Here is a 13,949-nt window from a genome sequence, read left to right as displayed (position 1 = left end):
CATATTTACAGAAATCGTGGGTCGCATGATTTACAGCGCTGTCAGTATGCGAAAGCAGGATGTTGTTGCCATGAAGCCAACATCTGGAAACATGTCGCAGGAAATGTAAATTCGGCCTTGTTCTGATTTCGCCGGGATTTCCGGCTAAACAAATATGGACGCTGCCAATTCCTTGCACTGACACAAATAGCAAATATCGACGCCGTATTTCATTATAAATATTAGGACTCGTTCGTACATGCAGTGTACAAAGACACGTATTTCACAAACATACACACACACAAATATATATATATATATATATATATATATATGTATATATATATATATATATATATATATATATATATATATATATATATATATATATATATATATATATATATATATATGATGAAGGCAGAAGCCTAATATAATGATGAAGGCAGATGCCTAATTTATTGAGACCCAGGCAGATAACAAAAATCCATATTATTATATATATATATATTTAATAAAATATATATATATATATATATATATATATATATATATATATATATATATATATATATATATATATATATATATATATATATATATATATTATATATATATATATATATATATATATGTGTGTGTGCGATCATTTTCATTAGTTGAGTCCACACTAACCAAATCTGAGACATAGTCGGAGTACTGAGTTTGAATCCACCCTTATCTTTCAATTATTTTGTGTGTGAGTCACACCTTCAGTTCAAAGCGTGGGTTTTAGATTTCTACTCAGTCCCATTAAAGGGCTATCAGTAATAAGAAGTTTACCCAAATAAAAAAAATTCATGTGACTATACAGAAATAATAGCTTTGTACTTTCTTAGTCTTCGCGCTAATATTCAAAGGCAATCATCATGGAGATTGTAACAGAGCTGGTACATTTTTCTGGCTATCTTTTCACTCTGTTATCTATGGAAAAAATACTAAATAAATAAATAAATGCACTGGTTTCATTTTGCCAAACTGAAAATTGGAATATGGTGGTTTAAATTTCCCCATACAAATAGAAGATTCCAAACTTAAAACAAAATGTTGCAAATTAATTTGGAGTTGTTGATGGTCTTTATGCATCGAATAAGAACAAATTAATAAATTAATATACAGAAAGGCGTCCTTCGCCAACATAATGAAAGTAAATTTTTCTTTTAACCCCCTGTATTATTATAAATGGCTCTAGTTCTGACTTTGTATAAAGTAATAATTTCAGGAGGAATATTTTCTTGCTTATCTGACCGCAGGGCTCAAGGGATTCATTCTAATTGTTTACTGCATCGATTCATTACATCCAAGTGACTTCAATGTCTAAGGAAAGATAATGGTAAACTATGAATTACTTACGGATCTCGTTTTCCTTGTAAATGTTAACATAAGCCTATACATGTCGATATATCAGTTTGAACTACTACACGCTAAATTTGTGGATTATATCCAAAATACAGAAGACACGAAAAGAAACAATATATAGAAAAACCAATAGTTTCCTCACCTACACCTACCATCTGCATCTAACATCTAAACATTCTATAAAAACTTTTATTGCAGTCAGGACCAAACACCCCCCCCCCCAAAAAAAAAACGAATACTGTTGCAAGTTCGCATTACTCCTCAAGTTTGAAGTATGAAGACAAATCAATTGCACTCATGCATAGATAACTTGCTTAGTGTTACCTTTATATCTGATTGTAATTAGTACAATCTGACTTGGATATTGCGAAGTTGACTCAGTGCGATGCTGATGCTGCAATTCATATTCTGACCTTTGGATAACCTATGACTTGACATGTAACAACTGGATGTCATGAAACTATTTCAAAGCATCTGTACGAATTAAATACATTCTCTCTTTCTCTCTCTCTCTCTCTCTCTCTCTCTCTCTCTCTCTCTCTCTCTCTCTCTCTCTCTCTCTCTCTCTCTCTCTCTTCGTCAGCAATACGTTCACTGTACTGGTGGTTGTCAAGAGCAGCGAGTTTCAAACTCCTCTAAGCACACACTACACCATTTACCCTCTATGTGGCACGCAAACACTCTATTCCTCAATGTCTTATTGTATAAGAACATCATTCATTCAAACTCATTAAAGACCAATCCACAATCTTGCATTATGTATATATATATATATATATATATATATATATATATATATATATATATATATATATATATATATATATATATATATATATATATATATATACTGGTGTTTCTGAAATTACAGGCCCCTCTCCACAGAAAAAATGGAAAGTTATGAAGTTTTCTTCTATAGCCTATCTCCAAGTACATTATTTTAAGTTCCTATTAAGCTATTTTTCATTTTACATTTCTTGTATTTTCAGACTGAGTGATGGAGTTAGATACAGCCATGGCTAACGACTCGGAGGAAATCAGATGGATTGACCGAATCCGGGCTATAACTTCATAGAGGCCAGGGATGATGGCGCATCCTTCATTTCACGTTCCTGGATAGCTACATACGTTAAAAGAGATGAATCCTTTGTTAAAAGAAACTGGAACAAAAATCCATACGACTGTCATCGCGAAAAGAGTGAGAATCTTGGAAGGCCTCAAGTCCTTTCTCAGGAGTCAAAAGACATCATAGCTGAGGCAGTGGGTAGACCAAGAAAGTCTTTACATAAATTGGCGCTTGAACTAGAAACAAAAAGGGGGAAGAAGAGAAGTTATAGTGCTGTATATCGTAAGTTGAAAAAATCTGGTATCAAGCCAATTCTTGTTATCAGCAAGCCCAACATCACTCAGCAACAGAGAGAAAACCGTGCATGGTTTTGTGGCTCATTTCTTAAAAGATTGGGATGAAGCTGACTTTCTCCATGTTGCCGCATCAGATGAATTTTTCATTTACACTGTCAGGAAACCAAATCATAAAAATGACATCATTTGGGCTGCAAATTTGGATGATATCAGCAATGACGTGCACTATTGCCAAGTTGTGAAATTTCCTGAATGTTTGGGAATTTTTCTCTGTTTCACAGCCAATCGGTTAATGTGGATCATCAAAGAAAAAGGACAGTCATGGAATGGCAAATACTTCAGAGAAACTGTGCTTACTGGTGGAGTATTTCCTTTCCTCAAAGATCCTGAAAATGTGTTATGTGTTGAAGAAGTCACATTTTTGCATGATAAGGAACCATGTTTCAAGGCTCTTCAGACAGGAGTTGCTTCGAAACAGTGGTATCGACTTCTCGTCAAGTGAATTTCCAGGTAGCTCCCCTGACCTTAATATGTGTGAAAACATTGGTAGTATCCTAAAGGATCGTGTTGAAGCGTACACAGTGAACTTTTTTGTGATTTGCTGAAATCATACCCCTCCAGAATGCAGGCTGTGGTACAAGCAGATGGAGGCCACACAAAATATTAAATACTTAGAAAGAAACTTAAATAAATACCTGTTCTGAATTACTTTTGTTTTTGTCCATATCAATTTTAGTTTATGCTGTAGAGGGGGGGCTCTAATTTTGAAACACCCTGTATATATTTAACTGTCAACTTTTCTTTGAAAAGTTGTCAGTTAAATAAATGATTTATGTAAATAGTTACACACACACATATATGTGTGTGTATAACTATTTACATAAATCATTTATTTAACTGTCAACTTTTCAAGAAAATAATACCGAAACGTATGAAAATACCAACACAGCGAAGGCTACAACAAACTTAGAGAAACAAAAAACGTCGCTGAAATCAAATACATGGTTATCAACGAGAAATGAAGAAATGTTTAAATTTGATATTTAAAGAAAGATGTCTCTATCTAAATTCAAAATAACTTAAATCCATTGGTACAGAGGGAGTAGTTACAGAAGTATGGCAAAACCCTGTGTCGAAAATATTAGAATTTTGGTCACCAGTATCCATAGTACAGCTTAATAAGCCACACGAAAGTACCTGATTCAATTAACAAGAAGTATACCTTAGTTTAACCTGACCACTGAGCTGATTAACAGCTCTCCTAGGGCTGGCCCGAAGGATTAGATTTATTTTACGTGGCTAAGAACCAATTGGTTACGTAGCAACGGAACCTGCAGCTTATTGTGGAATTCAAACCACATTGTAACGAGAAATGAATTTCTATCACCAGAAATAAATTCCTCTAATTCTTCATTGGCCGGTCGGAGAATCGAACGCGGGCCCAGAAAAAGAAGTTGATAGTTCTCGTAAGACTACTTAATAGACAGGAAGATAAAAAGAATAAGATTGCTAAGGTTATCTTTACCCCTAAATCAAGTTCATGTAACTCACTTCCTAAATAAATCAGCGATAACCCTGCAAATTACTCAGGTAGGATAAAGAACTCGGCATCTTTCTAGAATTTCGAACAAGGAACCCCCAAAATAGTCTGAATAATTACCGAGAGCATGTAACATCAGCTCATCAGGTAATGAAAAGCACTTTTAATGAATAGAGAAGCAAGCGTTCGCGAGTTCCCCGGGATCTCGCTGATGCGGTGCGAAATGAAATGCTGTTTGTAGAGTCTTCCGGGAAACATTGATTATGTAGGGAAACTATTTAGTATTCATAGAGATTAAATAGACTGTGGAAGACTTCATGCTATTACCATCAAGAGCGCTAATAACATAAGCAATAACACTGACAAGATAAGCAAATTTATGCAGGTATCGACATAGGACATGGTTAGTGTGCCTCTCTCTCTCTCTCTCTCTCTCTCTCTCTCTCTCTCTCTCTCTCTCTCTCTCTCTTCTCTCTACGACGTCAATTTTGTAATTGTAAGCGAATAATTTTTGTATCGCATAAATAATCAGAAAAAAAACTAGAATAATAATAATAATAATAATAATAATAATAATAATAATAATAATAATAATAATAATAATAATAATAACGAAGAAAGCTGAGAAGGCGCAACATAAGTTCAACGGCATGCAGAGTGCCATTCTTTTAAGTCTTCTTCCAAAATAATAATAATAATAATAATAATAATAATAATAATAATAATAATAATAATAACTTGTCCTTCACACAACCTCTGGGAGAATAATGTTAGCTGGGCTCCTGTGGGTACGAGAACAGTTGGAACACCCAGGCATACATGGATAATCATTATGAGACAGGAGGCTGGAGATGGGTGGAGAAGTGTGAAAGACAAAGCACAGGATGGACACGAATGGTGGAATTTTACAGATGCCTTTTTTTGGCACATGGCGTTGGAAGCCACGATTACTGAGATGATTATGATGATAATAAACGTACTATCGGCTTTGGTAAAATCTTTTATAACTATATTAGCAAAGAGTCTTCTCTCTCTCTCTCTCTCTCTCTCTCTCTCTCTCTCTCTCTCTCTCTCTCTCTCTCTCTCTCTCTCTCTCTCTCGCTTAAGTAGAAGGGTGGGCCAGAAAAAAGTGAGGATATACAAATCAAATGACTTTCATTTACCAGGAGAAATCTAAAGATTTAATCTCCACAATGGGTGACGAACTATTTCATTTTCACGTCAAATGAGGTACATTTCTCGAGAGCTAATGAAGTTCTTCTCCTGATTTTAATTCTTCTCCTTCTCTCCTGAAATTCTTAATTTTTTTTATAATGCCATTATTCCTGTGTCTGAATTCACAATATAGAACTCTTACTTCTGCTTGAGCTAAACTTTAAAGACTGGCCAGCCTACCATTCTCGTGGCGAATATTCCTTCCCACCATTTAAGAAGATGTGCACTAAGAATAAGCCAGACCTTCTTCGCGTTCATTGTCAACAACATAATTAACTTGTATCTCGGTGTTTATCATTATCAACAACGTAATTAACCTGCATCTCGGTGCTCATTTATGCCGGGAAAATCCTGTTCATATTCTGGTGCATAATAAAAAAAAAACATCCTTTTCTGTTCTCTTCCTTTGCTAATTAGGTAGTCTTTTAGGTTTCATCCTACCCATTCAGCCCTATTAATAAGTCCTTCTTCAAATAAATATTCAGCCCTTACTAATAAGGCGTTCTTTGAATAATTTGAAGATCATTGTGGTCGTGTCATCGCCAGTCGTCTCTCCCCTTTAGGCCTAACAATGTCGAGTAAGAAGCACATAATAAAGTTAATATCTCTTGCACTGAAGTTGAGTAATTAATTCTTAATGAAGCTTACAAAAAATTCTAACCGTAAGCAGTATTTCATTTTCCTACAGGGAACTATTACCATCTACTTCTTAGAGAGAGAGTCGAATTACATAAAAATGAAGCTCACAACTTTAGTTATTATTATTATTATTATTATTATTATTATTATTATTATTATTATTATTATTATTATTATTATTATTATTATTATTCAGAAGATGAACCTTATTCATATGGAACAAGCTAACAAAGGCCATCGACTTGAAATTCAAGATTCCAAAGAATATGTTGTTCATTTGAAAGAGGTAACAGAAGGTAACAGGAAATACAGAAAGAAGAGGCAGTAATTAGAAAAGAAAAAATCAGTTCTATTCAACTTATCGCAATTTGTTGATGAATTAAACGGCGTTTATAGTATAGCAACTAGTTTTCATAAAATAAAAATTGTAAATTTCCCGAAACCCCTTGTCCCAGCTTTCTGATTACCCAAAATATCTTGACTGTTTTTGCAAGTGAAAGAAAGCTCCCACATTTAGTTCTACCATTCTATGTGGAATATTCTTTACGAGCACAGTCAACAAAAATAATCTTCATAAAACACAAGATTCTAGAGGCAATGATAATAAACACCATGGAACCTGCAACCCCAAACGCTTGCCTCTAAAATTAAATTTTCCCTACCTTTCTTATGAAATCAAGATACGTTGTTTATAGTTTGAAACGCAAAATACTTGCAATATAGTGTCGCGTTAGACAACAGTACACCTGCTGACGCAGTGAAATATTTTGCCTCAGTTTCCGAAGTTAATACGTTCAGTAAATTTCATTCTGAGTCATTAACTTTCATTTTAGACACAAACTGCAGAAGCGTCCACACAGCATTTGTTATAAATATCATCCCTCTGAATACATTTCTATTATCATTTAGAATGGCAAATACACGCCATATTACGGCCGCCTTTGTCATATGTGATGTCATATGCAAGCGGAAAATGAACTGCAAAATATTTCTTATTTTACAGAGCTTTCTTTCCATATCTGTTTTATGTTCTCACACGAACTGGATCTCTTTGAAAAATCTCTCATAAGTGAGTTACTTCTCATAATACTTTTGTTGTCGTTTTCGGTGCTCCCAAATTTCCCCCAAGGTTTAAAGAGCAGTGTCACAACAGAAATAGGGATGAGAACGGGAAAATATTTGTTTTATTTGCAGAAATAACTTGATCTTGTCCGATTTCTGTCAATACATGAATTGACTTTGTTTTCAAATCTTTTATGAATGACGTGGCTTTCTTCTATTATTTGCACTCTTCATTTGCTTTCTTTTACTTTTATGACATTTGTTACACAAGGAAAAGAACACGTAAAATACTATGCTAATATAAGTATATACAAGTTTCATTCATAACGACTGATACTTATAAGTACCAACGTAATTACTTAGTTTCAAGTTGGTATAGATTAATTCGCCCTTGAGCCAGAATGGGCCTTTGCACAATGGCAGATTGTAAATGATGAGGAGGTGTTAAAACTGAATAAGACGACTGGGATAGACGTTTGGAGTCGGACCACCAACGGAGACGGTTATTAAATGAATCACAGCAGTGTATTGGTAAGTGTGTATCATTCTTTAACAAGCTAAGGTTGAGAATAATTTTTTTTTTTATTCAAGATTCATAAACTTTTCTTTCAAAGGGTGAAAAAAAAAAAAGTCCAGAAGATCCGTTCCGCAGAGGCGTGAAACTCTTAGTACACAAACATGTTTAAAAATGTGGATAGGATAGTATTTATAAAGAACCCATTATTTACTTGTCGCATTTAATTTGTCTATATTAACTCTATCATTAATTACTGCCTTTGCGCAACAGTTGCATCTTCATCTTACGCAGAGCGACCAAATTATCGTAAACCTGTTTTCAACTGAGAAGGTTAGCAACAGTTTTGAATAGCACTAAAGTTCATTTGCATGAATTATGCAAAACATAGAACCAGAGTAGTTCCCGTGGCAATCAATATCAATTAGTCATTAACCAGGGTAACATTTGAAGATCGGCATTTCACGCGCGACTTAAGCAAACATGAAAGGCCACTGAAAGGCCTTTCATTAGCGTCGATTAGAGGGTAAAATGTGATAATCAAGTCAATTTATGTCATAAAGAATACTAACAGCAATCATTTCCAAAAGTATTGCCTACATATCAAATACAAAGTAGTGCAGCCAGAGTTTTGCAAACAAATTAAATGAGAATGAATGGCTTTGATGAATAATATATCAAGCTTACAAAACCACCTACTCCTTCTCAAGGTAACCTTTCAGCTAATATAATTATATTCAAAGATGCACTATAAGACATGAAAGTGAATATGAAAAATGCAAAGAATTATTATTCAAAAGTCTACTTACAACCCTACCCTTAAGCCTGATGGCACCAATAAATACTCAGTATTTTATTTTGAAATGCTTGGAAACTCCTTCTACATTTCGTTTTTTGTTAATGCAACGATATTTATGTACCCATAAAACATCATTTAATTTAATTTGTTACCTTATCGAAGACCTAACTAGCGAATATAGAAGAGAAAATAATGATTTCGATCTGCATCAAAGTTCTAAAAATCAACCAAACTGAAGGTCTCGCATCCTATACAAAACTAATGCTGAGAATCTCACACCTAACTTTTGGATGAGGATGAAGGACGGAAGTCAGGTGATCATGAAATAATCCACGGTAGCCTACGCTAGTTAATGTCACCGAAATGTCAGGGATACTAAGCTTTGCTAGCCGTGAACTATAGCAATTGCCTTAAGGGGATATTGTCTGTGTAGTTCAATGTTAGTACAAAGGTTTCCAAAATATCAATGCTACAGCGTTGTATAACTGCTTATGTTTGCACTAATACGCGCATAATGAATAAAAGACGCAAAATATATATACTAAGGGAAGGAAGAGTACTGAGACAAGAAAAGAAGCACTGATCCAATAGAAGTTGCCTACGTAAGTAAGTAGCAGGAAGCACAAACTTGTATAATTATTTTAAACACTAATTTCACCAGCTGAGTATTAAAGTACAAAAAATGCATATTGTTAAAAACTCAGCAATTGTTTTACAGTAAAGGTAGTGTAGAAAACATTAGAAGTAAAAAAGAGATCAATACTTGATTCGATGGAATTTAAATTATAAAAGAAATTAACGATTCCAAATGCTAAAAAAAAATTGTAAGGTACAAGCTCTACTAAACACGGAGTTTGATGCAAGTAGTGATATTATATCATCATTGTAAAGGGGAGAAATTATGATAATTTTGTCAATTGTCTTTGAATATCTATCTATCTATCTACCTATATATGTAATTATGTATAAATACATACATGTGTATATATAAATAATATATCTGTATATGTATTATTTATATAAATATATATATCTACATATACTATTATTTATATAAATATATATATATATATATATATACTATAATATATATATATATATATATATATATATATATATATATATATATATATATATATATATATATATATATATATATATATATTCTATAGTAAGTGCGTGTTTGTGTAATTTTAGTCAGAGGTGAAGCTGCTGGTTCAGTCAAAATTGTAAAGAAGAGGGTATTCCAAGTTATGGCTATGTCATTTGGATAACGGGCATGCGATAAGTTGTAAAAGCATTACTAACTATGAACTTGGATGTGTATGAAGGGAAAGAGATGGCTGGATGAGTCTACAAGTGAGGATCGTCTTGAGATACCTAGGCTCCTCTTTTATTAAAGGCGAACTTCTACTTAAAAGAGATCAAGATGGAAGTAAATGTCAATTTCTCTACGAAACTAAAAGGAGTTTTACGTGATGATGTGAAATATCCAAATCAAGAGTTCTAATGATGAGCGAAAGGTAAAATGAAATATATGATGATGCTGGTGATATCAATCCGTACAGATTTATGTACATATATATATATATATATATATATATATATATATATATATATATATATATATATATATATATATATATATATATATATATATATATATATATATATATGTATATATATATATATATATATATATATATATATATATATATATATATATGTATATGTATGTATATATATATATATATATATATATATATATATATATATATATATATATATATATATATATATATATATATATATATATAACTCAGAAAATCCACGTTTTAATTTTCAGGATGGTTTTAATGTTTTCAACATAATGGAGTTTTACTTTTTCATTTGTTTGATGTGAGACCCTCGTACTTTATTTTTACAACATATTTGAGTATATGATTTTTAGTAATATAAGCAGTGTTCAATTTAGTGCCTCCTGTTGAAAAATGGTCTCAACTTCTCTTACCAGGATACCCATAAGATCATTTGAAAATTATATAGAGGCAACGTGATAAAATTACATAAAGGCATCGTGATAAAATATATAAAGGTATCGTGATAAAATGCTCCTATCAAATCTCTTTTCTGTATCGGAGGAAGTAAGTTCTACAAAGTGGATATATACCTCAAAGTAGGCTTGCATTCCCGTGATGACTTCACTTCAGTTTTACTTTAGAGATAAAAATTATGAATATATTGCACTGCTTGACATTATTTACATGATTTCCTCATGACTTTACATGCACATATATATATAATATATATATATATATATATATATATATATATATATATATATATATATATATATATATATATATATATATATATATATATATATATATATATACATATATATATATATACACACACACACAAACTGAAATTTGAGATAACGATCATCCTAAATATTATTCCCCCTATATCTTACTATTTTTATTTTGCCTCTCCCCTTCTCTTAGTTTCATCCGCTTACTTGGTCTTCAGTGTACTTAGAACAAACGCTTTCTCCCCATTTTACCTTTACCAAAAATTCTATCTTAAATGGTGATATGAAGTATAATTTTTACTATTTTTAAAAAATGCACGATATCCCACACATTTATCATAGCACTTATGTAAGAGCTGTTGAATAATCAAGTATTCCAAACTATGGAATGTACTATATAATAAACCTAAGTAAAAGAAGTACCATGACTCCTAACCCACTAAAGATATATCCATTATTCTGTAATGCACATAAGCACTTCAAAATTTGTAGAGTGATTTAACACAAAATGGAACACTACCAATTTTAAACAAACCCTAACAATGTTATGATAACAAATCTAGATCTCCACGACGGTGTTCCACAGTAAACATAAAATCTAGTAGCTCCCAAGAGTCTCAAAGTTTTCAAGGGAGGAGTATGACCAAGCTTAAAGTAGGGTCACCAGCATTACAGGATGATATATCAAGTTTCAGATACTGTCATTTCTAAGTGAAAAATTCGTAATCAGATTTTTCGTTAGCTACTCCTTTGCTTGGAGAGGCCTAGTACGTATTCATTGAAAAAATTACGTTTGCTATCACTGTCGAGTCTGGACTAACCCGATTTTATGATGAGTGCAGTAATCTGAGAACAATACAGGGCACGAAGTAAAATATGTTATTATACAAATGTTACCACCACAAAGTGACAAAACTGCTTCCAAGTTGCAGTACCGAAAATCATAATTTGTAAATGAGAGGAGTTTCAAAATTATAAATGGCAGTTTCATTTTTGCACATTTTTGCTTAGAGAAAAACGTTAATTATTTTACAGGAAAGAGCTTTCTTGCATATATGTCAACTTTCTTAAACCAGATCTGTCATGATCGGACAGTACCAGATTTATGCCTTTAAGTTTATTCCTTTAATTTACTTTCGTTCTCATAGGCGCATACCATAATAATTCTATAAAGTAGGGCCTAGAGTATTGTTAGTGTACTGATACTTGCGTACAATTTCGGGCTGTGCGAGAGCAGGATAAAATAATCTAATCCATTATCCTTTCACCATTAATTCACTTTTCGATAAAAATGTATCTGGTAAATCATTCCAACGATCAAAGCTGTCTTGCATCCATATCCCGTGTTATTCTTCAGTTCACAAAACTTCATTGCCAGTTGAATTTCACACCGCAGGGATAAATTATCCTTCTCTGTAGAGAAGCAATTTCACAGCGCCATTCACTTCAACAGAACCCATCTAATGTCCAAATGCAACTATCAGCACGAATTGAAACATTCACGTCGCAATGAATTAATCATTACGAGGCAACAACGTATTAATGCGAGGGACATCACCGCCAATGAATTACGGCCTTCCGGGGGAGACAGATGCATGAAAGCGCAATGGGATGACTATTCCAAAGGAAACTGACGTACGCTCAGATACTAACCAAAGGGGAGAGACATTATTATTACTATAATATCGTAGGGTCCGGTGAATATGGCATCCTTAGGGTAGTGCTTCAATGTGCCGCGTAATCCCGTCAGAAAAGTTTTGCAGGCTGCTGGGTGATGTTTTAGACAATGCAAATCTCTCTCTCTCTCTCTCTCTCTCTCTCTCTCTCTCTCTCTCTCTCTCTCAGTACAAAGGAACTTGATCATACATTCTAATTTTAAATCTCTGAAGTGGTATACAGAAAAAGTGGATCGAATCCCTTTAATCAAGACTCTTTACAGTAGTAAGTATTAAACATAACATATTTTCAGTGGCATTCCCTTTTTACTATTAAAAATATGTTTCCACAGCCACTGCTTTCCCTGAATCACTTAATCAACCGCGACTATTTTAGGGTGTAAATTGTCAATTATACAGTATATTCATTATGCAACATATATACATAGATAAACCCATAACTACCGAATACTTGAATTACATTTCTATAAAATAATAGAAGTGTTTTCAGAGCATACGCAGTGCTTAGCGAAAAACGTTACTTTCCATAACATTTTTAGGAAACAGAAGACATTTATAAAGTCACGCGTTAATGATATAAAATACGCAATGTCCAATGAAAATGTACTCTGTTTTATTATGAAAATCCTTCAATGTTGTTCTAACCCTTCGAATTCTTTAATGCCGATCTAACGCTATGGAATTCTTTTACTGTTGATCTAAACCTAAGGTCCATCGTTACTTTCATCGTAAAACATTTCTCTCGTATATTTTCTCTAGTATATCACCATAACTTAATTCTGAAATACATTTCTACGCTAGGCTTCACAGAAACAAATAAACAAGATTTAAGACAACGAGGAATTCGAAGAGTAGATCCTATATTTCTCGGCTATTTCTCATTAATATTCTATTTATCTTTATCTTTATTAAAAGCAATTTGTTATCACAGACTGAAGAAGCACTTGTGAGGAAAAACAAAACCAAACAAATCCGTGGCGTCACTTACGTTTCTCTTCAATGACTAACTATTTTTCAATTTATTGCCGTTAGAAAAATAATTGTACAAACATTTTTAATTTTTTATTTCTTTAAACAAAGTAGGATGTATAATCACAAAAGAGGGTAAACGCAGAGATCTCGTACGGAGATAATGGATTTTCATAAAACAACTGGATTTTTCTCAATCCAGTTCGGCCTTAGTATAGAAAAACTCAACTTTTCATCCTCTAACAACCCTGAGTGGATTCCGATTCCCTGGCACACGGCGGATGAACAAGGTGCAATGTGTGTGTGTGTGTGTGTGTGTGTGTGTGTGTGTGTGTGTGTGTGTGTGTGTGTGTGTGTGTGTGTGTGGGAAGTCAGCATATGAATATCGTACTCCTGAAGACGTACCTGTGACCATCTGAGACTTACTGTTAATAACTAGCAATCTCGTTTGCAGAAATTAACTCCTACAAACTAACAAGAGA

At 33.1% G+C, this 13,949-nt stretch overlaps 1 protein-coding gene across 1 annotated transcript in view; it reads right to left on the bottom strand.

Moving 5' to 3' along the window:
- LOC136852542 (rho guanine nucleotide exchange factor 11-like) overlaps positions 1-13,949 on the bottom strand; it is an 846,605-nt gene that overhangs the window by 576,950 nt on the left and 255,706 nt on the right. The window lies entirely within an intron of this gene.

This window comes from Macrobrachium rosenbergii, chromosome 25 (genome assembly GCF_040412425.1).
Source record: "Macrobrachium rosenbergii isolate ZJJX-2024 chromosome 25, ASM4041242v1, whole genome shotgun sequence".
NCBI classification, from domain to species: domain Eukaryota; kingdom Metazoa; phylum Arthropoda; class Malacostraca; order Decapoda; family Palaemonidae; genus Macrobrachium; species Macrobrachium rosenbergii.
Note: the sequence above shows the minus strand (reverse complement) of the source record. Positions and strands in the feature narration are given on the sequence as shown.